The sequence below is a fragment of the Carettochelys insculpta genome, chromosome 26 (genome assembly GCF_033958435.1).
Source record: "Carettochelys insculpta isolate YL-2023 chromosome 26, ASM3395843v1, whole genome shotgun sequence".
Lineage (NCBI taxonomy): Eukaryota > Metazoa > Chordata > Testudines > Carettochelyidae > Carettochelys > Carettochelys insculpta.
The window spans coordinates 8,073,886-8,099,110 of NC_134162.1; the positions used below are offsets into that span (position 1 = coordinate 8,073,886).

The window sequence follows — 25,225 nt, forward strand, 5'->3', positions numbered from 1 at the left end:
CCATAAATGGGGCTAGATTTTCTGAAGTGGGTCTGTGCTGGACCTTAAGCTCTTTGGTAAAATCTGGTCCTGATTCAGGAGTCTAAAGGGGAGCTGAGCTCTTTTGAAAATCTGACCCTGTGTGCTGTGTTAGAGGTCGCAGAGGACTCAAAGTAAGCACTGTGTTTAGATCTCAGAAGGGGCTGCCTCCCTTTCCTGTGGTAGTGTGCCTATGTTTCTCTCAGTCTCTGCAACACCTCTGTCCCATAGTAGCCCAATTGCTGATGGTCATTCGCTGATCTTACAACTGAGAGATGCCACGTTCCCACTCTTTTTCTCAATGGAAGAGGTTAGTGAGAATAAAACTAATGCCCTTCCAGAAATGTAGAGGAGGACTGAGCAGACACCTATGGCTGCACGCCATCCAGATTTTCAGAGTCTCAGGAAATTCCATGATTTTGAAAAATGTTCCACTGAACGCCAGCCCCCAAAACAACAACAGCCAAAAGGAACTTTCCTGAGAAATGAAATTTGGACAAAATTTGTTGCAGGCCAATCAAACTGTTTCATCACTGCAGATAAAACCAAAACAGCGCAGTCCACTTTTGACCTTTGAAAATGTTTTCAGATGTCAATTTTATTATAAAAACAACCCCAGTCACTTTCATGTCAGGAAGCTGTTTCAAAAGGAAAAAGTCAACACTTGGTTCCAAAAGCATCAAAAAGGGACGTTACCAAAATGCTTAGCTTTGTTGTTGGTGGTTTTTTTCCCCCAAAATGAATTGTTGAAATTGACACATTTTTCTAAACATTTTGGTTTGAGGCAAGTGGCATTTTTTACTGATAAGAACATTTTGATGAAATCATTCTCACCAGTGCCACAGCGTCCCCATCTCCCCATGAGCCCGGCACTGCTAATAGAGCCGATGGGGCAAACAGCCTGGCTTTTTGAGCTATGGATCAGCTGGTGGTTGGATATTTGTTCCTCTCGCCGGAGATTCTCTCTCTTGCACCTTTCTTTCAATAAAGGAGATTCAGGCATAATGGAGATGAATGCAGGAGGTGTGGAAATAGATTGGCTGCAGTGATAATAAACAACAAACTTGGAGAGGAGAGAATTTGGATACAAGGAGGAATAGTTTGGTAAAGTAACCAATTCTCACTTAATCCCCTGGCCCTTAATGCCCACTGACAAAGGGCTGCTGCCATGTACCAGCAACTCTGATCAAGCTTGACAAACTCACTACACCTAACAGTGCTGTTGCAGTGCTTATGGCAAAAAAAAAGCCAGTGACGCACCGGTCATTAATATTTCTGCAAGGCATATGGCCGATCAGTGTATAAAGAGGAATGTACATGTGCTGAAAATGTGTTCCTCAAATATACTTTGAAGGCTGGGTTGGTAAACACGCTTGTCGTAGACAAAGGCATGTTACTTTACCTGTCTGCCTTGGAGTCTGTTGTGGATCAAATATTGTGAAACCAGCACAAAGGACACTTCGTTTGCATTTTAAGTCAACAGAAAAGTAAATTATCCACCTGGCCCTCAACTTTGTGAAGCACAAACAGCGGGGGAGAAAACTTTATCTCAGAACACACTTTAAAAGAACACCTCTCAAAGATTTATTGTCTCAGAGGGGTAGCTGTGTTAGTCTGTAGCTTCACAAGTAACAGGCAGTCCTGGGGCACCTTAGAGACGACCACATTTATTAGGTCATGAGCTATTCGTGAGTAGAACCTACTTCATCGCATGAAAGAAAGTGAGTTTTACCCACAAAAGCTCATGACCGAAGAAATTTGTTAGTCTTTAAGGTGCCATGGGACTGCTTGTTTCATCTCAAAGGTTGAGTGCAGGGGTCAGCAACCTTTCCAAGGCAGAGGGCCGAAATTTGACCTTTTGACCTCTATGTACCGTCTGAGTGCTGGTGACACCTTTTAGAGTCACTAATAGTCCTACTTACAACATCTTCAATCATAATAAATGAAGGTGCAGAGTTTACCATTTAGGTGGTGGTTGGTAGCATTAGCAGGTAGGTCTTTTGTTAATCTACAAGCTCCTGGCTGCATGGGGGATGAGGGTGGGGATGAGCTCCTGTCTCATGTGCCGATGAAAGTCAGCTTGCGTTCCATTCTTGGCACCTGTGCCGGGGTTGCTGACCCCTAGTTTAGTGGTTCAGAGGATGAAGGGGAGAAAACTCTTTTGTGAGCCATCACTGGGAGGACAGAGAGGCCAGCCTGCTTTGTATCCCAGAATGGTGGATCCCCAGTCATGGGTGGATGACATTAAAAGATTGCGTTGGGTAAGAAGCTTGTTGTAGACAAGATCGGTAACCTGTTGAGCTCAGTTTTGGTGGCTTGAAAGCATGTTTATACTTTCATTTTATTTGTAACCATTTTCTTTTTTTATTATCTCTGTGCCATCTGACTTAAAGAAAGCTCTGTTTGTGGTTAATAAACTCATGCTTGTTTTATTATAAATCCATCTCAGTACAGTTACATTAAAGGGAAGGGTGCATCCTCGGCTGGGCCAGCTGACTGTTGTGTGTATCCCGTCTCTCTGGAGACAGCAGACTTGGGAATTGCTGTGAGTGTCCCGTGTCAGGATCTGGGGAATGGTCTCCTAAGGATTCAAGGAATGAGGCCATCAAGGTCCACCCACAAGTCAAGGAAAAGAGCAGCATAGTTCTGAGGACTTTATTGGGTTGTTACAGATGGGAATGTCAAATTGCTGAACATTGTACAGGACCAGCAGATATCCCTCTTGCTGAGGCAGGAGGCTATTAAGGTCACTTGAGTTTGAGGCCCACCCCCACTCCCATAAGGGCATCAGAGGGCTAGATCCACAATGGGTATTAAGGTGTCTAGTTGTCAATGCAGTCAATGAACCCTAAACACCTTTCTGGGTCTCTGGACCTTACTTTTCTGTAAAATGGGAACAATAACACAGCCTTTGTTTGACTTGCCCATTTAGATTGTAAACTCTTTGGGACAGGGGCTGTCTCTTGCTACACGTCTAGGAGATCTGGTTTCAATTCCTGGCTCTGCTACAGACCCCACTGGGCAAATCACATGATCGCCTTGTGCCTCGGTTTCTCCCTTTGGAAAAAGGGAGCTCCTTCCTTTCTCTCTTCCTTTATTTAGTTTATAATCACCTGGGGGGACAGGGACGGTGTGTTCCCAGGCACTTCTGTACAGTGTCTAGCACAAAGTGGGCGAGCTCAACAGAAATTATTATGATTAACAATAATGGAACGGCTGGGAAGGGAAATGAAAGCAGCCACCCGCCCTTTGCCAACTCTGATCCGTATTCTGCTACTGGCCCTAGTCAGCATAACCCAAGCCGCCCCATCCCTCTCCCCCGCCATGGGGCGCCTTCCTCTCCCCTCCGGGCTGGAAACGAGATGCACCTGCTTTAGAGGGATTATGGTAGAAGTGGAAGTAACTCTCTTCCACGCCTCCCCTCGCCGAGCTCAAGTCACATCTCCCGTGCAGAGCCAGCCCCGCTGCTCAGAGGCCGGGCGCCCCATGTGAACGGGACCCGGAGCGAGCCGGGCCCCCCCACCCTACCCTGCGCCGAGGAGGAAGAGGAGCGGGGGTGGGGGGAGGAAAGAACCCACCGAGCCGGGCCGGGCGGTCATGCATGAGCGGGTCTAGTGGCTCCCCCCGAGACGGGCAACTTTGGGGACCCTCCCCCCGGAACTGGAGAGGCTTCTTCATCTCCCCCCCGCCCCCAGCGAAGATTTGGAGGAGGAGAAGCCGCCGTCCTCCATGCCCCACGCCGGGGGTAAAGTTGAGCCTTGATTCCAGACGCGCTCGCTCCAAACAGGTTGGTGGGGCTGTGCGGGGGGCTTTGTATTTAGGGCTTGAACGCGGTGTGCGAGTCCCCGTCTCCAGTCCCCCCTTTGCCAGGGCAACCTGTGTACACGCGGATTCGGACCCCCCCCTTTTGCCAGGGCAGCCTGTGTACACGCGGATTCGGACCCCCCCCCCTTTGCCAGGGCAGCCTGTGTACACGCGGATTCGGACCCCCCCCTTTGCCAGGGCAGCCTGTGTACACGCGGATTCGGATTCCCCCCGCCCACTTTGCCAGGGCAGCTTGTTTACACGCGGATTCGGATCCTCCCGTCCGCGTAGTGTTTTCAGTCTCTAACCCCAGAAAGTTGCTAAACAGGCTGGACAGCTGTTTTCTTTCTTTGCACCTTTCTTTGGCAGGGGCGGGTTTTGTTTAAACAGGTGTGGGGGGGAGCCGCTCGCTTTGGGGGTGCCCGGCTTCCCTTCAGAGCAAAGGAAAGGGAACCCGGCAAGCACTTTTTCCAAGTAGCTGCGTTTCTGTGCTCTCTTTGTTGTTGCTACTCGTGCAACCTGCCTCGGCTGGACTCGGGGGGTGGGAGGCGCCTTGCGATGAGTTGGGATCCGCGGTATTGGGGGGGGGTTAGTTGCCTTTTGGTGCTGGAGGAAGGAGGGAGCTGAAGTTATAGGGGTTGTTGTCTGAGTTCCCCCACCCCTTGCCCCGGCACCCCATCGATCGCCCGGAGGGTTTGGTAAGGGGGGAGAACTCGCAGTTGCATCCAAAGAGCTTCTAGACAAAGAGAAGGCGGTGGGAGCGACAACTTTTCAGCTGGGACTTGCCTGGAAATGGCGTGAAATGATTTGGGGAGCAGAGGAATTTTTGGGGGGGTGAGTTGTTTATACGAGGGGGCATGGGGAGCTGTTGGCCAGCGTGGGGGATGGGATTGGGGGTGGGGGGGTGTGCGCGCGCGGGTAGGGGGGCGATAAGAGCCTGGCCTCTGAGGTTTGTGTAGATCCATCAGTCTTGGGTGTGTGGCATGGTGTGTGTGTGGGGGGGGTGATTCTCACCATTTGCTCTGATTGACTGGGTGGGCAGATTCGAAGTTATTCACATGGGGGGGTAGGAGGCAGATAATGTAGGGACAGCTGTATTCCTGCCCACCTCTCCCGCATCCTCACAAAGCAACTTTCCCTGGCAGGCCTGGGGATGAACAGGAAACTTCCAGCCAGAAAACCTGCTCTCTCTGGCAGTGTCTTTCCTGATGGATTTGAGACCTGCAGGAAACTTTTGTTGGCAATATTTTTTTTTCTTGAGTCTGAGAACCTACTTTGCTCTGTTATTTTTAACGCTTGCCATGGGAATGGGGGAGACATCTTTTGCAATTAAGAAATTGCTTTCACACTCTTAAATTAATTGGTTTAAAAAAATTAACCTGAAGAATAGATGTTTAAATTAGCTGCCTTTCTGCTAGGGGAGGCAATACAGGATAACCTCAGTAGCTATAATAATTCGTCATCCTTTGTGGAGACATGTTGCACTTGGTCGTCTTTTGTTGGTACCTGTCCTTTTATTCCCCCCATAGGCTATTTTATTTTAATATCTATTGCTGAGTGTCAAAAAAAAAAAAATTCAACTTGCTGCTCTGGGCGGTGGGGTGTGCCAACAAAGTAAACTTCTTCTTGTTTAGAAATATCAACAACAAAAAATCAAATCCAAGTTTTAAAATCCTCTGCAAATGCCCTAAAGAAGCAAACTGTAGTCCAAACTAACCAACATTCCAGCCCCAGAATTGTTCTGTCAATGAATACCTTCATAGATGTGAGATTAAAATTTAAGCATTTCAAATATTTACCTATCGTTAGAGAGAAGGCAAAATAAGGCTAATAGCTGTATATTTTAAACTAACGGGGTAAGGATTCTATCTCAGCTAGCTGTGCAGTGAAAGTCAACATTGTGATTTGCTTCTGCACACTTGCCCTAATGGCACAGTTGGTGAGCCTTTCTGTATTTCTTTGTTTTAAAAGTGGAATGAGGGCATTTTTTTTTGGGGGGGAGGCCCTAAAACTTTCATACAGTGCATGTCATTGGTATGAGGATTTGATTAGGTGCATTGTCTAGCTGACCCCCCTGTAAACCATGGTTAATCACAATACTTTGGGAAGAGTTTTATTATTACCTAGTATTCTTCAGAGAGTTTAGAAATCCCAGGCAGAACTTGTTTCAAAGCTGATGGCTAGTTGGTGAGGGCTATGGGGTCAATTCTGATCAGCTGCTTTCATCTGATCCCCAGTAGAATAAATAGCTTAGTTTGAAACAAATTCCCAGTGCAAACCTTGGGGAAATTAATGATTTTTCTGTTCCTTCAAAAATTATCTTTCTGGTCTGTGTTGTGAACAGACTAGCTTCTGTCTCTCCATTTCTCTCCCCCCCCCACCCCCCCAAAAAAAAAAGGTTTAGTAAGTCCTGTGTTTGCAGCAGATTGCTCTGAACATTTCTTCTGGGGATAGGAAATTGTTTTGAGTTGGCAAGCACATTTCAAAGGTGCATATGGAGGAGAACAAGTGGAGTGTAATTTTTGTTAACATTTCTGTTCGGGAATGGCTTTTTTTTTTTTTTTTTTTTTTTAAGTAAGAGGAAAAAAATCACTCTTTTCCCCCACACGCTCCTTTTTAATTCAAATTAAAATGCCATTGGGGAGAATAGGACTAATTCTGAAATATCTAAAAACTACAGTTAACATTGTTACCCAGAGCAGCGTTAAAAAGCACATATGTTTAGAAAATGCACACTGATTTTTCTATTCCTAATATAGTGCTAAGGAATTAGAAAGGAATTTCGGCACGGATTCCTCTCCAGGATCTGTTGCCGGCTCTAAGTAACTGATCAGCCCACATCAGTTTTACTTTGGAGACTTAAATATACATGCATTTGTCATTTACCGCAGTCAGAGAACCAACTTAGCGTCTGATTAAGACTTCACTTTACAATGCTTTTGTAAAGTCTGTGGAGTAGACAATAAAATGTTATTAGTTTCTCTATTAAAAGGCTGTGTTTTTAACTTAACATAGTAGTGGGATTTTCTAGTGAGTAAAAATTCTTCCTGCAAGTTTAAAAATTTACACAAGAAATGTGTTATGCTGGAGAACAGGCAGTTTGGTGTCAGAGCAACACACATCTCATGGAGACAGCCTGAACCTAACAGTTGTGTGTTTCATGCTATACAAATATTGTTGGCGGAACATAAGTAAATTCCAGGTTCTAATAAATATCAAACTTAACTTTTGATTTGTTTTGAGGAAAGTCTGCTTTTCAAATCAGGTTTGCCTATGCAGATGCAAAAATTATTTAGCCCCCATTTTTGTTTTGATAAGCTTCTAAATCAATATCTTGGAGAATTCAGAGTGGACCGCAATGAACGTAAGAGAGAAAATTTTCTGTTGCTGACTGAGTCGGGGGGCTTTTGTCAGCTCTGCGAAGCAGTCAGATGGTTCTAATTCCAGTCTTCATTCTTCTTGCATAGCATGGATTGAAATGGGAGACTTTCTAAGCCCCCACATTGCCTATATTTTAAAATGCTTGGGCTAATATTTTAGAGGTGCTACTTTTTATTATTAACTTTTTCCCCTTCTATTGGTGCTCCTGTTTTGACTGTAGGATTCTAGAGTGGAGAAGAGGAAGCCCTCTGGTTAAAACCTGATGCAAATATTTGCTTTGAACCAAATTGCATTATAAAAGCAAAACCACTTCTACCCTATGAGCCCCGCTTCAGAAGAGTTTGACTAGTCGTGGCTGGGGGTGGGGAGTTGAGGGGGAAATAAGCTGATCATCATGAAATAACAAAAATACACTCAAATTGCATCCAACCTGTCTACCCTGTTAAGTGTCTTGCTGTGGGGACTGGGTGCCAGGACAGGGCTCTGTACTTCCCAAGATTCAGCGGCTGGTGTTGAGAGCAACTGTTCCGTTCGCAGCACAATACACCCAGTGCAGCACTCTTTTTCCAGCTCTGTTGTGCATGCACTTGTGAAGGAGGCGTGCAGTTGCTTCGGCTGGGCCCCAAGCCGATAGCTTCGGAAAAGGCAGTCCAGACGAGCACACAATCCGTTTACCGTTCGGGCAGGTCATGGTTCAGCAAGTCTAAGCAGAAAAGTCATTTGTTGCCTCTCTTCTAGGGAGGGGAGGAAGAAGTGAGTTGCTGAGGGAATGTGTTTGGGCCAAGTAGATTTCCTAATGATGATTATGACTGTTATTTATTATTCCTGGGTGGGTTTATCTGGAGTGCAGAGGGCTTCAAAATCAAACAGCTTCAACGGCAGCACCATAGAGGTCTGGTCAGTTTCTAATGCCGATGCTTCCTTTGGAAAGAAAGGGAAGAAATTATTTAGAAATTGACCTGCTCTATAAAATAAAGTGAGGCTAAAATAGCCAGTTTGGGCACTTTCTCTCTTTCTTTTCTAATAACCAAGCCAGAATCCAAGTGCTCTCAGTTGTGATGTTCCAGAGAACCCTAAGAGCTTTTCTTCTCTCATGGTGGCTAGGGACTGCTTTGAGTCTGAGGTTTAGGTCTCACTAGGGGGCTGTCTTTTTTTGAGTCTCTTTTTTTTTTGGGGAGCGTTGTTTTTTGTTTGAGAGAGTGCATGGGAAATCAGAGAAGGGAAGGCGTGCAGCACCAAATTTTGCCTTAGTAGTAACTAAGGTGGGGTAGCGCTATGGAGTGGGAAGGACAGCTCCCCTCTTGTAAAAAAGGAAAGAGAATGCATTTCTGCAGCTCCCCCCCACCCCCCCAGAGTGTCTCTCTTTTTTTTCTTTTTTTTCTTTTTTTCTTGGTCATTTTTTCTGACCAAGAGCAAAGAGTTCATACCTCGTGTTCCTTACATTTTGGAAGAGTCTTTTTGATTTATTTTTTTCAACCCAACCGATGACCATTCTTCTCATCCCTACCCTCTGCTACCTCTTTTTCAGTGGAGTGAAAAACTCTCTGTTCCCACCCCACAGTCCCTATTTCTAGCTGGCAGGTGTGCTGGAGAGAATGAATATACCCTTTGCATCAGGGTTATAGGAGGGCATCCTGCCAGCTTAGGTTTCCTTGTGCTGTGTCAACAAGGCATCTTACTGCCATGGTGCTGTTGATTCAGGGAATGGGAGTTGGCTAGAAGAATCCATCTCTGCCTATGCTTGCGCTTTGGCCTTCCGAGCAGAAAGGACTCTGGCTACATCTTCACTTACCAGGAACGTTGACGGCTGCTGTGTGATTTTAGAGACGCCAGTTGGATACTTAAAATTGATTTTGCAGACATTGGGATTGGTCCGTGTCTTCACTGCAGAATATCGAGGGGAGTGCTTCTCCTGCCAACATTCCCAAAACCATGTAACTGGCGAGGAGTTCTGGGTTCGACATGGATCCTGGAACATGCTGTTTCATGCATGCACAAAACAGCACTCTGGGAGATCGAATCCAAGCGTTCGATCTTCCACAGGTAGTGTAGACCCAGCTGTTATCTCTTCCCATTGAGTGAGCTTGTAGTTTTGTCTCCCCTCCAAATTTGCTACCCCTCAAGTGTCCGTAAGCCATGTTAACGATCTGTCTTTATCACCTACCATTTCTTAAAGGGATAACTTGACTATCTCACTCTGGTGTACTTCAATTTTAATTTCTCTTTGGTGGGTACCAGGCCATTCTAGAACAGGTGTTTGCCTAACCCTCATGCCTTGGGTGAAATGGCTATGCAGGAGGTTAAATACACCCCTCCAGAGTTGGGTTTCTAAGGGGTTCAGTGGTCCCTTGAGAGGTAGTGGAATTCTATAGACAAAGTCAAAGTTGGGAAATTCGTAGAACCAACGCAGAGGAGGGAAAAGGCTACTGTGTGTGTCTTAAAAATCCACCCAAGCTCATTCTAAAATGTAGACAGGGTTAATGTTGTGCTTGCAAAGTCCTCTTAAAAATATTTGAGATGACATCAGCCTTGCAAAATTAGTTATTATCTGTTACTTTCCCTGTGTCTAACTTTTTTTTCTCCTTATCCTCCATCCTGTATCCGGTCTTTTCACTTTCTTTAGAACAAGATTTCACATCCTAGTGGTGGCTCTTTTGGTGCCGCATAAGCAGCTTCTTTGCTCGTTGGAGATAGATCTTTTATTTTATCAAACTAGGGGGAAATGGTTTGCTGGGGCAGAGGGTTATTTTTAGTGTTGAGAAAATCCTATTTGTGTATCTTAGAGTGAAATTTACCCTGCAGGAGACAAAGGAGGGGTCGGGGAAAATGAAGAGGTTTTGATTCTAAAAACTTGCTTGTAATTTATTTTAACTGAAAAGAACAAGAGCAGATGTAAAATGTAGGGGGGACGACAGTGACTCTGATTTTATTAAATCTCCTTTCCCCTTCAGGTATCAGGCTTCTGGTGCTGCTTACCCAGCGTAACTTTATAAGGTACAACTCTTCCCTGTCACCTACTCTTATTCCTTCCTGCCCACCTCATGCTTTAATGAGTCAGACAGCAATAGGGCAAAGGGAGATAGAAATAAAGCAGTATGAGCGATGGAGGAAAAGACAGTTTCATCGGCGATCTGGAATGAGATGGAATATAGGGCCCAGTTCATCTCTCTCTCCCCTTCCCCAATTTTGTTTTGTAAAGTTCTTGCTTCCCTGCTTGGAACAGAGATTGTGTCTTGGGAGAGGATGGTGGTAGTTGAATGATTACAATAGCCGTCTGGCATTGGACATTAGTACCGCATAGCTGGTCTCACGTGTAGACAGAGAAATTGTTGAGCCCAGCGTTAGTTAGGAGGTATGCACAGCGGGGCCGACATCCTGAAATTGTGCCAAAAAAATCTCCTTTTGCCAGTATGTGAGTTTATCCTCCCTCTCCCTGGAAAGGGGTATCCATGTTTACCCTGTGGTGCGTGTGCCTCCCTTGTTTCAAGCTCTGGCACGTTGGCAGAGGGAGATATTTTTGCTCCACTCCCGAACAGAAACCTTCCTGAGGAACAGCAGACTTTTTTTTTTTTTCTCTTTATTTTCAAGAAGAGGGCTTGCAAAGTGGAAGGAAATTTTGGCTGTCCCACTGGCTCATGTGGAAGTCGGTTCTTGCTGGATGGACCCTGTGCATGTCTGTTAGAGTGAAAGGTGGAATAATAAAACCCCTTCTCTTCTAATGAGTGTTTGGAAGAACGTAGGCAGCTGTGAAAACACATGAAGGAAATTTTTATTTAAAGGTAGTTGGGGGGAGAGGGCTGGAAAATGCCATGGGGGAGGTGCCCTATTTTGGAGGTAACTTGAAAGCTGTTTATTCTGCATCACTGGCAAACCTCACTCATGTGACTTCAGCTGGGTAGAAAGGTGGCGTGTCTGGTGATTAAATTGCAGGACCGGGAGCCGGGGCCTGGGTTCTGCTTCTCATTCTGCCTCTAACTGATGTGGGAATTTTGGCAAGTCTGTCTTGGCTTTATTGCTGGGGGTAAGGCTGCTGACCTTCCTGTGGAAAGGAACACTGCAACTCCAAAAGTGAAAGATAATTCCTATATTCACAGAGAGAATATGGAATGCCGGGGGGTTGTGTGCATTAATCTACTTGTCCTACCTATGTAATGTGCGGCATGGACCACATTCTAGTGTCATGCTATGGAAATGAGCAGAGTTACTCTAGACTTAGACCAAGATTTATCCCAGTCTCCCTGTTTCTAAATAATGACTCTGAGTGGGTTGAATTTACACAGTAAATTTGTGTGTATCTGTATATCCTGTAGGAGGCTTGGGGCTGTATTCAGGGAATGAGGCAGGGAGGTTTGGATGAGTAAGAATACAGCAGAGGGGTGTGCAAAGTGGGGGGCAGGTTCCCCTTGGGGTGCATGAAATTTCATAAAGGTGGGGTGCACCATTGATCTCAGGCTTATCCATCTCATTAAAAATGTTGAAATCTGTGACTTTTTATGTCTGTGTGTTTACATTTATAGACCGATTCATTAAGGTTTTACATTCTACAGACTTATTTTCTTACACACGCCAAAAAGGGGTTTGTTTTTTTTCATATGACCATAACCGAAATTGCCGTCGGTTTGGATTATATTAGACATGTTGGGGCTGGGGGGAGGAGGGGTCTGCTAATTGCAGGGATGAAAAGTAGGGCCTGATGCAATAGTTCGCGCTCCCTGGTATGTAGTACATAGAGTAGGAGGAAGAGGGATCTGTATTTCAGGTGCCGGGTCAGGATCTGTTTGCATGTGTTACGGCTCACGCCTGCCTCGGGGAAACAAAGCAACTTAAGCGCACACAAGGAAATTCCATCCCCATGTTCTCTGCGTGTGTTTTTGTTCAGGCCCTTGCACCTCTGTTGAAATAGGCTGAGGGAGAGGCCAGGTTCTTAAAAACTGTTAAGACGCAGAGTCCGCAGCAGGGATCGATTCGCCAAGGCCCAGGCCGTCTGAGCTGAGCTGCTCCCTTATTGCAGACAGTGTTGAAATAACGAATTTCAACACAGCTCAGTTCTCTAACTGAATAACTAGATTTATCTAGTGCGGGATTTAAGTGCTCTGAGGTGAATCGATAAAGTTCCAGCACTGCGCGCACTCCCAACTCAACCCTGACTGCACACCTTCGTCTCCTATAAGATGTGGGTTCAGTTGTCCAGGAGATAATCAAATACTGCCCAACCAATTAACAGGGTGCCCGCAACCAGGTTTTTTGTTTCTACCAGTGGTGCACATCCACATATGCTTTGGGCCACATAACAAAATTTATTCCACACACGAATGGAAAAAATCCAGCTGGGAACAGAAGTGATTAGAGGGAACTTCGCTGCACACTTTTACCCTTTCTTCTGCCCACCTTTCCAACACCAAACTCCAGTAGGATTCCAAAACCGGTGGGAGGTCATGCACAGCTAGAATTCTCTACTTGATTTCCCCAATTGGAATGCTGTATCCGTTCCCCATCCGGGCTGGCTGGTTGGTGGGGGTGTGACTCCAGGCTGTAGAACCTTTATGGGAATATAAAAGGAGATGTGATGAAGGCCCGTGATTGGGACTATGCATGTCAACTGTGGGGTCCTGATCCTGCTACTGTAATGTGCAGGTGATGCTCACCGTGGCTGGTGGGATGAATTGCAGTCAGAGCATGGAGCACGCAGCCCTGCAGAATCTAGGTTAAGATCTGTACCAGTGTGTTGTGGAGCTGACCAAAGAGCATATTTGAGTTCTGTCTCTGTAGGTATTGATCTTGTGGCCCTTGGTTAGTTTTTTCTGCCTGCAAGTCATCCACAGACACAGGGTGACTTTTCTCAGACATGCTTGGTATTCAGAATCCATTTGCCCAGTGAGTTTCCACAAATCATTCCTAGCCTGTGGCTTCTTTGCAAGTCGGTTGAAATTCAGGCTCTGTTGGTGGGTTTCGATTGGACGTGGAGAGTCGTGTGGTGGTGTCTCTGCTCCCCCATTGGATTAGAGCTGCTTGTGGCGTTGGGTTTCTGGCACGAATGCTCCTAGTTTTTTTTACAAGTAGGTCATTGGCTCTCAGCAGATGTTCTCAGGTTCCGTCAACGTTCCTGCTCGGGAAGCGCAGTTCCTGCAAAGTTGGCGGGAAGGCGGGGCCTGGCTCTGAAACAGACCATTTCATGGCTAGACCGTGTCTTCTGAGAGGTACGCATGCTGGTTTTGGATCCAGCGGGCATCAGACACTGTTACGGGGTGGCCGTGGGCTGTGTAAGTCTACCGGCTTCTGCTGGAGAGTTTTGGGCCAGTGAAGGCGGCGCATCTCACCGGTGATGCAAGTCTCTATCTCCTGGTGGAATTGCAACGTATGGCTGGACAGAGCATGACACTTCCATGCATGTTCCTTCTTACTCTGCATGCCGGGAAGGTCCTGAGGCCTTCACCTCACAGCAGGTGTCAGGGCCTAACCTGGCCTTTTCTCCCTACCCACTGGGGTGCCCTTTACTGCCCGCTCTGCATGAGCTTTGTAAGAGTTAACATAGGCATCAGCCTGTGTGAGGGGCCCACCAAGAGAGCTGGCTTATGATGAGAAATACCAGGGAGAACAGGCTTTGTTTTGAGTGTTGGTGGAGTCTTCACCTCCTCTGGACCAGACCCACAGGGATGGGAGCAGAGGAATGGAGATGGGCTGGAGAAGCAAGCTGAAGGGTGGCAGGAGCAGGTGAGAGGAGAGCCAAGGATGCAGGAGGGGAGCATGGAGGGGTTTAAGAACAAATCGGCTGGGAAGATCCCTCATGTTGGTCTGTCCCTTCCCAGTCATGGCCTTTCCCCAGCTCCCGTTTTATCGGACGGGAGGAAGGCATCTCCTTCCCAATGTCTTGGCTGCAGAACTAGGGCTTGAGTCCTGCTTGCTGGGATCAGGCCCCCTTGCCCTGCAGTTAGCACACATGATCCTACTTTCATCTTAAAACTCCCACAGCCATCCAGGCCAGGTCCAGGGGGAGAGGCCTGTCAGGGGCTTCTTGTACCTCTGCAAAAGGAAGAGGAAGAAGTTTCTCCCTCTGGATCCCTTAACTTATTTTGTTTGTTATTATTTTTAACTGAGCTTTGAAGCTAGCAGGAGCCAGATGGTGGCTTAATAAACCCCTCTACCCTGCTGGCAATGCTAAATCTATTCTTGTCGAAGCTCCCCCTTTTCCAAAGGCAGCAGCATTGGCAGCAGTCCTGGCTGTGGCACCCAACTGGTTGCTTTCTTTTTTCCGAACCCCTGTTCTTTGCTGGGGGGAGGTGAGTGTGCGGTTCATTGACCGGGGGGCGGAAGGGCACCCTGTGACACCAAGATGTCTTCTTCCCCCTGCCCCCAGCAGCTGTAACCACTTACTTGTTTTCCCCCATTTTTCTGAAGAACACTGTCTCCAAAGGATCCCCCCTTAAGTGGCCAGAAGGTGATGGCGAAGGTAGCAAGTCCCTGGAATAAGTAATAATCCATAAGAATGATGATGAATTAGTCTGGTGGTGGTGGTGTTTTTAAACTCTCTAACTTTTGTGGCTGCTGAGTAAATGTGCAGTTTGAGAACACGCTGCGCCCAATGCCACCGTAATAAACATTTGAGGGAGGCTCAGGTGGAGAGAAAGCGACACACTTCTAAAACTGAGGCTTGGTCTACACCAGGCGGGTAAGTCAATTGCAGATCCACCTTTCTAGCTATAGCGGTTGCATAACTAGAATTGAGTTATCTGCAATCGACTTACCTGGTCATCTACACACAGGGAGGTGACAGGAGAGTTTCTCCCATTGACCTCCCCTACTCCTCCTGATGTTGAGGAGACCGGTCAACTGCCAACCCCAGATAGACAAGTGAAATCGAGCTCTAGTAGATCAATCCTGATGGGGTCAATCTTCCCTGTAGTGTAGGCCTACCCTAAGATGTTCTCCTTGCCTCCTGCCACCTTGTTTTCCAACATATTCTTACTTTCCCATCTCCGCTTCCTGCAGGCTCAGACAGAAAATAGCTTTCACTTCAGAGCGGAGAAAGTCTTCCCTTTGCTCAGTATTTTCTTCCCCCCCCCTCAACAAGGCAAAAAAATTCTCTAGTGTGTGCTTTTTTTTTTTCGGGGGTGGGGGGCCCCTGAGATTATTCCTCCCTCCCCAGCCTTCAACAAAAGCAACTGATCTTTGGACCCAGCTTCATAAACAAGCAAAGAAAAATTGATCTGAGATTTTGCTTGTCAATGGGGCCCAGATGTTTGCCGTTAATAAATTAAAACCTCCAATATAAACGACTTCTGGTTCAAAACACAAAAGGCGCATTTGTTTCCGATCGTGCTAGTAAAGCTAGTTTCGAGGGCTGTGTTCAGTGTTGGGGTGGGGGGGATGGAGTGAGGGAGAGACAGTATCAATCAGTGACTTCTTGGTGGTGTGTGAGGAGCCTTCTGTATTTCCTGTTGCTCTGACTTCATGTCAGCACCCTTTCAGAATGGCTGGGACTGTCTGGAGCTCAGACGCCCTGTTTTTCCCCCGCTCCCTTGGTTATCTTGGTTTACAGGCCTCCAGGTTTTGCCGCCGCCGCTTTAAAAACGAGTGGCTTGAGTGTGGTGGTGTTTTTGGGGGCATCTTGTTGAGGCGTTGGGTTGGCCCAGGCGGATATGCTGGGCACTCCCATTCAGAACACAGGCGAGATGATGGGGATGGGGTCTGTTGGGTGAGTGAAATTGCCCAGTGGTTCAGGTGACCGGATGTCCTGTTTTTCAAGGGACAGTCCTGTATTTAAGACCTCCTGCAGGTGTCCCAACTTTTTCTTAACAATGGGCAAATTGTCCCATATTTTCTGTCTCTCTTCTCCTGTCAGTACTGGTGGGTCCCACTGCTGGCTGGATCCTTGCTGACCAGCTGCCCACTCACCAGCCGTGAGTGGTGTGGGGGGAGGTCTGTGTGCAAGGCTGGTGGGTGGGCAAAGTTGCCGAGTGCAGGCCAGCCATGTTCCTCACTCCCCATCAGTGCAGTCCCTGCCATGTGCCGCCTCTTGGCCAGCAGTACCCCTCACCAATGTTCCCTCTAACCTCCTCTGTCCATGGTCAGAATAAATTTTGTTCTGTGCCCTGAGGCATGAGCGGAGGTGCACCACCAGTAGAAACACATGCTGATGGTTCTGGGCGCTCTGCTAATTGGCTGGGCAGCACCTGAGTTTGTCCTGCACGGCTGCCCAAGCGCTCATACTGGGAACACTGTCTCTTGCCGCCAGCCTTGGCTGCTTGCTTTAATGGCTGGGGAGTGGGGGCAGGTGGTGTCTGGTTACTTGTGGCCTCTGCTGCCCGTCTCTGTACCTGCTGTACCCCTTTGCCCCCACAGCCCTGCTGCTTCATTTCCCCTAGCAGGGTGCATCCTGCTCCCAGCACTGTGTGGAAAACCAGCCCCGGGTCAGATCATTCACTTCCCCTACAGCCTGGCTGGCAGGTTCCTGCCTCCCCTCAGCTCTCCACCCTGCCTCTGGCTGGGCTGGCAGTCCTGGAAAGCTCAAGACTCTCCGGCCTGGAATGGTGGCCAGGAGCAGCCAAGCCCAGCATTTGTCACAGCACTGGCACAAGGAGGCTTCTCCCCTTTCAGCTCAGCTCTGGAGTGGTGGGAAGGAAGCTGTTCCCAGCCTGTTTGTGCCCTGACCCTGCAGGTTCTGCAGCAGCCCCCCAGGGCGGGAGCTGAGAATCCTCTTCCTATGCTGGTCCTGCCTCAGGCAGTGCAGGGCTGCTCTGTCCCTTAGGCACCCTCCCCTGCTGAGCCACCTCTCTGGCTTGGTCACCAGTCCCTGAAGCCCTTAGCAGATGGGCTCTCTGAGCCCTGGTGTACAAGGCATCCTTAGGGATTAACTCCTTCCTGTCCGTGCAGTAGCCAGGCGCCAGGAGGTGACTGGGTTGTGACAGTGGAGGTGTTAGCTGCCTTTCTACAGGCAAGGAGGGACAAGCTGCTTCCCGCCACCAGGCAGCGCAGTGGGGCTGGGAGGAAGGAAGAGAAGATCGCTGCAAAGACATAGCCAGGTTGTCTCCATCCCCACCCCTTGTGGCTGGAAGCAGCTGCTGTCCCTTTCCCGGCGCACAGTGCTGCAAGGCTGAGGCTGGCCACCACCTGCTGTGAACCCTCACCGAATTCTGGGGGTGGTGGGGAGCCTAGGAACTTGTGTGTCCTCCACGTGTTGCCTCGAGTAGACGCCAGGTACCAGGTACCAGTGGGTCTGGCCTGGGGCAGCCAGGCATGGCAGGAGGACACTGGGCAGAGAGGGTTTGGTCAGTCCATAGGACACCCCAGTCCTCGTGTGAGAGAGGTGGATGGCAGAATGTGTGTCTCGCCTCTCCCCATGCACACCGTAAGGAGAAGATGGCAAATAAAAAGACTCCAGTGACTCAATATTTCTTTGTGACAGGGGTTCAGTTGGCTTGAGGTTAATCTGAACGCTTGTACTGCATGGTTCTGAGGGATGGCCATTGAGCTTGCTGCAAGATGAGTCATTTTGCCAGGTGTCCCGTATTCAGCATAGGGAAATATGGTCATGCAGCCTGGGATGCTTAGACACTGTGGGCCAGATCCTCGGGGCCGCTCCATCGATGGTGGTAGAGCTGTGCCCGCTTACCTCGGGAGAGAATTCCCCCTGTCCGTGTGGGGGATGTGCCAAGTTAATAAGGGGGCAGGTTTTTGAGCCTTCTCCTTGCGGGTGTGAGTGGGAAAAGGAGTCGCTTCCCTGGAGGACAGCAAAAGCAGGTTCCTTGTGAAGGCTGTTTTTCCCCCGGGCCACAGAGCTGATGGTTTCGAAGACGCTCTGAAGGGCTGGCCCTTTTAGAAAGGGGTAAGAGAAAGTTTAAATGAAGCGGGAGGGGGAGCCCTTCAAGGTTGAAGTCGGTTTTGTGAAACCCTGAAGATCAGCACCATCTAGTCAAATTATGGGCTTCCTAACAGCGCACTAGGAGTGGCACCCTCTTGTCCAGAAGCTGGGTGGGGTGGGGTGGGGTGAGAGTTCCCCCTGGCGGGCCGACACCCCTTTTGAGAAGAGTGTGGTGCTGTGGCTCTTGGCTTTAGCAGCTTCCAGCAGCATTTGGGGGCTGATCCTGTAGCATACTGGGGAGGGAGCGAATGTCAGAACCTGTGCTTCGAGACAGGGCCAGTTCCTTGCTGCAACAGCCAGACCAGGCTCTGTGAGTGGGACCTGGGTTTTTCGCTCTGACAGATGGATCTGCAACTGCTTGGTTAAATTCTTGGAGACAGAGGTGAGAATGTTGTGTTTTGTTTTTGGGTTTATAGCAGCGTCAGCAGCATTTCTTTGAGCTCAAAGTGACCCAGGTTAGGAGGGAGATAGAGTGATGAAGACAAACAGGACACAGAGGCTGGCACTCTAGAGGGGCAGAGAGAGAAGTCCCATTTCATCTTGACACTGAGATCTCGGCTTTCATGCTAACATCTTTTACTCTTCCTTTTCCCGCCCACCATGGTCCACTCTCGTTTATCGGCTCTCTCTGCCTGCTGAGTCCTGATTATATACATTCTCTTGGATGAGGGCAGGGTTCCCTCCAATTATTTCCATCCATGGACAGAATACATTTTGTTACATGCACTGCCAATAGACTCACATGCTGCCCACAATGTGCAGCTGTGGGCGCTCTGCTAATCAGCTGGGCAGCACCTGATTCTCTGTGGATTGACCACTCAAGCGCTTACAGGGAACGTTGGTCGAGGGGCCATAGTCTTGGTTTGCACCTGGCACGTTGGATCCTAATCTGTGATTGGGGTTTGTAATGCAAATGCAGAGTAATCCTCATCTTGGAGAGGAAAGGGGCAGGATCAGGCCTGTTCTGTGTAAACCCAAACACCCTTATCTGTCCCTGGCACCCCAAGTGTTTCCAGGGTTTGGGCAGTGATGGCAGGTGGTGGCCCAATGCAGAGCGCTACAGCTTGTGAGCCAGGGTTATCTGCTAATCAGCTGGGCAGCATCTGCATCTCTCTTGAGCAGTCGCCCAAGTGCTCAGCTTCACGGGAACACTGGTGGTAGGTGGGACCGCAGAGCAAATGTCTGGGCTGGGGAGGATAGGGTTGTTACAGACACTCAGCTAAATTCAATGTTGGTGTCATGAAGCCCAGCTCCCCTCAGGTCATCTGGCCTTAAATCAGATGCTTGGGCCTGCCTTGGTTCTGTACGGGCCTGTCTGTTTTTAGGGCAGCTGGAATATCAGCAATGCACTGCTCTCAGCTCCCTGCGATATCGGGGTAGGCGGGAGACACCCCACTGAGTTAACTGCTTGGCTGGCGATGGCATTCGGCAGGGCCACGTTTCCGGGACAGGGCTGGGACTGTCTATTGTCAAATGAAAAGTGGAGGTGTGGTCGGGAGACATTAGAACTTCTGTTCTGGTGCGTATGTTCTGCCTTCCCCAGCCTCGGCTTGGTGATCTACACAGCTCCCTCCTGCCGTGGCACTGCGTTGCAAGCCGCTGGGAATGGAGCCTGTGAATGCTCTTAGCTTCCTACCCAGCGGCTAACAAAGCCCTGGCTATTGCTGACTGGAAGCAACAAGTGTCCTTCCTCTGCCTTTCCCAACCCCATCTGCTAGGTAGCCACATCATTACGCTTTTGGACAGGCTCTTTGCCTCCTGGTTAAGCCATCCTCCCTTTTTTGAGATCCCCCTTGTTTTGATGTCCTGTTTACTCACACCCCCCCCCCCCGGCTTCTACCCATAAACTGCTTCCCCCACGTACTGAAATGCAGCTACCTCTGCCATAGAACACGGCAGCTGTTTGAACAGCACACAGCAACATCCTGCCCCAGGGCAGGAGCAGAGAGATTAGTGGGATCCCACTGAAGCTCATGAGTGGATTTCAGGGAGACACAAGTGCAGGTCAAGAGAGACTCCAGTCTGGATACTAGAGGCTTAAATGTCACTTGTAGTATTTATTAGTGGTGGTTGTGTACAGCTGACCCCTTTTGGCCATGGGCTTCACTGGATGGTGCAGATTGAACCTCTCTAGATCGGCGTCCTTGGGATCTGACTGGTGCCAAATGAGAGAATTTGCCAGACCACGGAGGTCAATATTGTCTGGAAGCATTGTCAACACTTCCACTGCTTACTGGCCTCTTAGGAGACATTTAGGGGTTAATTACAGCTAAAGAACAGCCCAGAGCACTGAGAGCCAGGGCTGGGAGCTGGAAACAAATTTTATGGAACCGTGGGAAGCTTGGCCACACTCATGAGACATGGTCATCTAGCTAACCAAAATCATGCTGGATTATGGATGTTGCCAGATGAGTGTGCTGGATTAGAGAGGTTGAACTGGTATAATAATTGCAAGTTACAAATCTTAGAGAAATTCTAGTGTTCCGTATGGTGTAGGTGAGGCCTTGCAGAATAAAAATAAAGCAAAACAAAACCTTCCTGCCGAAAAAGCTCTTCGTGCTACAGCGTTTTTTCTTTTTAAGAGGCAGTGGGTTAGTTTGCTTGGGTGCTACCAGCTTCTTCAGTGGGAGCTAGATATGGACGTGCCACACCTGGAAGATTGAAGTACAGATGCTGGGGGAAGGACTGGGCAAATAGAAGATTTTTTGGGCCCAATTTTGAAAAGTGGGGGAAAATATTTGCTTCCAGTTGGATGGAAGACTGAAAAATTTGTCGAATGGAAAAAGTTGGAATTTTTTTTTCTTGGGTCCAGCAAAGCCCTTTGTTTCTGTTATGGCCATAGTTTTGTCAACATTTTTGAAACGTTAAAATAAGCGGAAAGGAAGTTTTGATGCAAAGTGGTTTCAAACCAAACAATGGAAACAGCTTGTTTTTAAAAGGAGCTAAAATAGTTTGAGTCTTTTGAAATTCTCTGCTGAGTGCTTTGAAAACAACTCGGTGAAATCAGCGAGAATTTTTGGTGGTGTCAAATCTTCATTTCGTGCCAAAAAAATTTTGGCTGAAACATTTCTCCCACTTCTCAATGGAGGTTGGGCGCTTCCTGCGTCATATTGCATGGCCTGCAAAGACCGGTGCAAGTGCTACTCGTTAATATCGATAACTAGGGTGGTTTGACATTGGCAGTCTCCTTTTTGGGTGACTTGCCCATGTGCAAAATCTGTCTCAGGACATTTTCTGAGATGGGGGGGCCTAAAACCCCACCTTTCTGAAGCCTTGATCGTTAAAAAAACAACTTGACCAAAATCTCACAATTCAAGTGGTGAAAATCTTGAGTGTGGGGGGGCGGGGTTTGTGAATTTGCACCCTTTCGGCAGTTAGAAGGCGGCTCTAGCTTCAGGGAAACAGTTAAGGAGTTGTGGTGCCAGCCCGCAAAATGTTTCTGGATTGTTCTTTGTCATATTTGTGTTTATATAGAGGCCAGTGTTTTTCAAAAATCCAACAGATCCTGAAAACCTCCAGAGTTAGCACTTGTCCTTTCATTTCAGAGGTACATGGATTTTTTTTTTTTTTTTTTTTTAAAAAAGCCAGAAGAGGCCTTTGTAGCGATCAGGTGGTGTGATCTACTGCTTAACTCTTGCTGGTACCTGCAGTCTTGGAGAGTAATTCCCACATTGAGTTATCTAGCACGCGCAGGGTTGGATGGGGCTATGTGCTGCAGCTTGCGTTCTGGGGTATATGCAGAGGTCCAGCTTTCCCACGGCTGTAACTTTTCTGGGCTTGGCACCGTTAGCTGGTCAGTGCGTCCAAATGACCTAGTTCTGTGGCGTTCCCCCGCTCCCCCTGCCTGCGTTACCATTCGTTCTCTGCTCTCTGGTGGGGTTTGTGCTCTTTGGTCTGGATTTGGTAAGATATTCTGCACCCAGCAGACTCTTCACAGTTGCATCTCTCCCAAGAGCTCGACACCAGTATGCAGCAGTGTGAGGGGCAAGGTGAGGGGCCTGGTCCGTGCCTCCGGAAGAGGCGGGGACTTGGGTGAAAGGGGCTGGGCTGGGCTGGGGCTAAGCAGCCCTTAGCACGGTTCGTAGAGTGTGTTGCATGGAGTGCCTGCTATAATTTAAAGGGCCCAGGGCTCCAGCCATTAACATAATGGCAGTATCCAGGAGCTCTGGGACCTTTTATGTCGCCAGGTCCCGGCCAGTTGTGCCCTTTGCCTTCCCTCCCATCCCCCTGTCGGCCAGCCTGCCAGTGTGCTGGGCTCTCCTGAGACACTGCTCCCACATGACTTGTCTTTTGCCCTTTAAGCCTCTTGCTCCATCTCTCCTGTTATTTCTTTGCCTCCTTTTGGCCCCCCTTCTGCTCTGTTCAGCGTCTCCTCCCCGGGCCATGATTTCAACCCTGAGGTATAGGACCCCCACCTGGGGCGCCAGGAGTTTGTTCCATGCAGGGCCTGCCCAAGAAGAGCTGAAGGAAAGCAAAGCTGGGTCGGCCCAACATGGAGCAATGCTGCTTCTTGAGACTTTCTCTGCTGGCGCACCAGGCTGCATTTCTGTGGTAGCACGAGGCCCACTCAGTGACCCCGTGTGCCAGTCCAGCAGCTGCCGTCCTGAACGGGATGGATGCGTGTCCTTCACACCAGACATCTCATGCAGGTAGGGAGCTAATGCGTGGGTAAGAACTCTTTAAAGCGTGCCCACCTCTAAATCTGGGGAAGGTCTTTTCCAAACAGTGACCTGTCATCAGGTGGCTGTACCTCTTTGCCTTCTGTGGAGTTGCATTCCCTGATAACTGGGCTGAATTTACTTGCCATCACTGTGACTAAGGTCTGCGATTGAAGGTAAGCATGTGTGATTTCAGGCACATTGGTGAATCTGGGCCTGGTCCAAAGCCTGTGGAAGTGTAGTTTAAAGACTTCATGAGACTGGTCAGGCCTGTAGAAATCAATACAGGTTGAACCTCTCTAATCCAGAACTCATCTGGCAACATCTATAATCCAGCACGAGTTTAGTTAGCCAGGTTACAGTTTATCATGGGTGTGGGCAAATTTCTCATGGTCCCATAAAGTTTGTTTCCAGCCAGCAGTCCTGGCTCTGTGTTCTGTGCTGTTCTTTAGCTGTAATTTGCCCCTAAATGTCTTCTAAGAGCCCAGTAAGTAGTGGAAGTGTTGGTAACATGCTAGACAATTTTGACCTCCTATTGTCTGGCAAATTCTCTCATCCGGCACCAGTCAGGTTCTGAGGGTGCCGGATTAGAGAGTTTGAACCTGTATTTTCATGTCTGTGTATGTCACAGATAACAGAGGAACCATGCAGGTGTTGAATTGTTTTGTACATGCAAAGGTACTATAAACCTAGGTCTTGACTGACAAACTAGCAAAGAATGCGTGCAGAATGCTGTTGTTACATCGACTGTATGGAATGATGCACGAATATTTTTTTCTAATGTTGGACCCAAGGGATAGCAGATTTGAAACTGTAGCACCTACCAGAGCAATAAACAACTTTTCTGAGCGTGTTTAAGAAGGGCACGCTTGTCGTTTGTAGTAGGATTTTTTTTCCAGTGCCGATAATTTCAGTGCAACTTTCAAATTCGCTTTTGAGGTGGATATGTTCAGTGCATGACCAGCTCGTGAAAACCTCCCCTCTGATCCTGCTCTTGTCGCCCATGGCTGAAATAAGCTTGCAAAAAGAGCTGAATAAAGCCATGGGTCTGACAATGTGATAAAATAACCACACTTCACTTATAGCTACCGGCATCGAATTCAGATTCTGTCAACGTGTGTTTGCGCTAGAGCCGACAGTTACTTGCTGTGTGATTAAGGTGCGATATACACATCGTGTGTGTGTGTCCCCATGCATATGACTGTTCTCCTGTTTAGCCATGAAATTCTTATTAGTCCTTTCATGAGATAATCCTCACTTGGTTAAGAATACTTAGCCTTAAACCAGAAGCGCTAAAACTGGGAATGAAAAAGAAGCTTCCTTTTATGTTTCAGCCAAGGGGGCATGTTTTGTGTCCCATTCCCTGTGCAAATGGAAATAGCAGGTTGAATTGGATCCTGGGGCATTGCTGTGTTAATGGGTCTGTGTCAGGAGAACCATACATAGCTGAGTGTTTGGTTTTTTTTCTTTCTTGTTTTTGTTTTTCTTTCCTGGAGTTTGGATTTTTGTTGCCTGTAACTTTTTCTCCTTCTTTCATTATTATTTTTGTTAATTGGATTGTGATGGAGAAAAGGTCTCCATAGCAAATGAAAACTGTTGAGAAATCCCCGCCCCCAAGAGTATGGGCACATGCAGTAGAGGAGATGGTTGGGGAATGTGCTGTTTTTTTTTTTTTTAAATAATTTTTTCATAAAGCGCCTTAAAAGCGAAACCCAGTCTCCCCCCTCCGACGCTGCCACCTCCCCTCCCACCCCCCTAATTAAACTATCTGAATTTTCACGTTAACCGCTTGGCGCTTCCTCGGCGCCTCAGATGATTAGAAAAGGATATTCATTTTTGCCTTTTAAACGCCGCCCCGATTAAAATCAGAGAGATTTTTTCCTTCATCAAAATCTAACATCCTTGAAAAATTAATTTGATGCCTCTTGTTATCAATTAATTGAATCTCGTTGGGAAAGAGGCTTGTACGGCGGGTGGTTAGTGCTGGCCCTTCTGTTCTTAGCTGCTTCCCCACCCCACCTCCTTTTTCCCTTCTGCTGCTGCTGCTTCCAAACACTGTGACATTATAAAACTCTCTTCTTCTTTTTTTTCCTTTTACTCATCTCATAAAATAAAATAAATGAATAAAACTTGGTTTCTTTTCCCACCCTCCACCCCCACTCGCTTGAGTTCTCGTATGAAAGGAGAAAGCTCTTCTCCCTCTGCTTCCTTTCCGATCACTTCACGGGGGCGGGGAAGGAGGGTGGGTGAGAAGGAGAAATAAAGTTAGTGCCTTAGCAGTTCCTCAGTGTGGCAAAGCAGCTGGGGTCCGTCTGTCTGTCTGTCTCTTTCTTTCAACGGGGATATTGGATATTTCATTTGAACCTTCCCTCTTTTCAATTAAGAGCGCGTGGCTCCTTCTCTTCAACCTGCTCCATTCTCTTCTTCTGTCTCTGCTGCCTGAGAAATGATTTTCCTTTCTTTAATATTTCAGCTCTTCCCCGGAGGTGGGCTGGCTGCATTTTTA

At 48.0% G+C, this 25,225-nt stretch overlaps 1 protein-coding gene across 8 annotated transcripts in view; it reads left to right on the plus strand.

Annotated features, from left to right (window-relative positions):
* The first annotated feature begins 3,473 nt into the window (after positions 1 to 3,473).
* The window catches only part of FOXP4 (forkhead box P4), a 153,254-nt gene continuing 131,502 nt past the window's right edge, over positions 3,474 to 25,225 (plus strand). For 6 of the 8 annotated variants that reach the window (XM_074977748.1, XM_074977747.1, XM_074977755.1 and 3 more), the window contains exon 1: positions 3,474 to 3,805. The gene's annotated coding sequence lies outside the window, so the exon portion shown is untranslated. Of the gene's footprint in view, positions 3,806 to 4,470; positions 4,521 to 4,613; positions 4,657 to 25,225 lie in introns of those variants that run through there. The other 2 variants (XM_074977751.1, XM_074977752.1) reach the window with 2 other exon arrangements.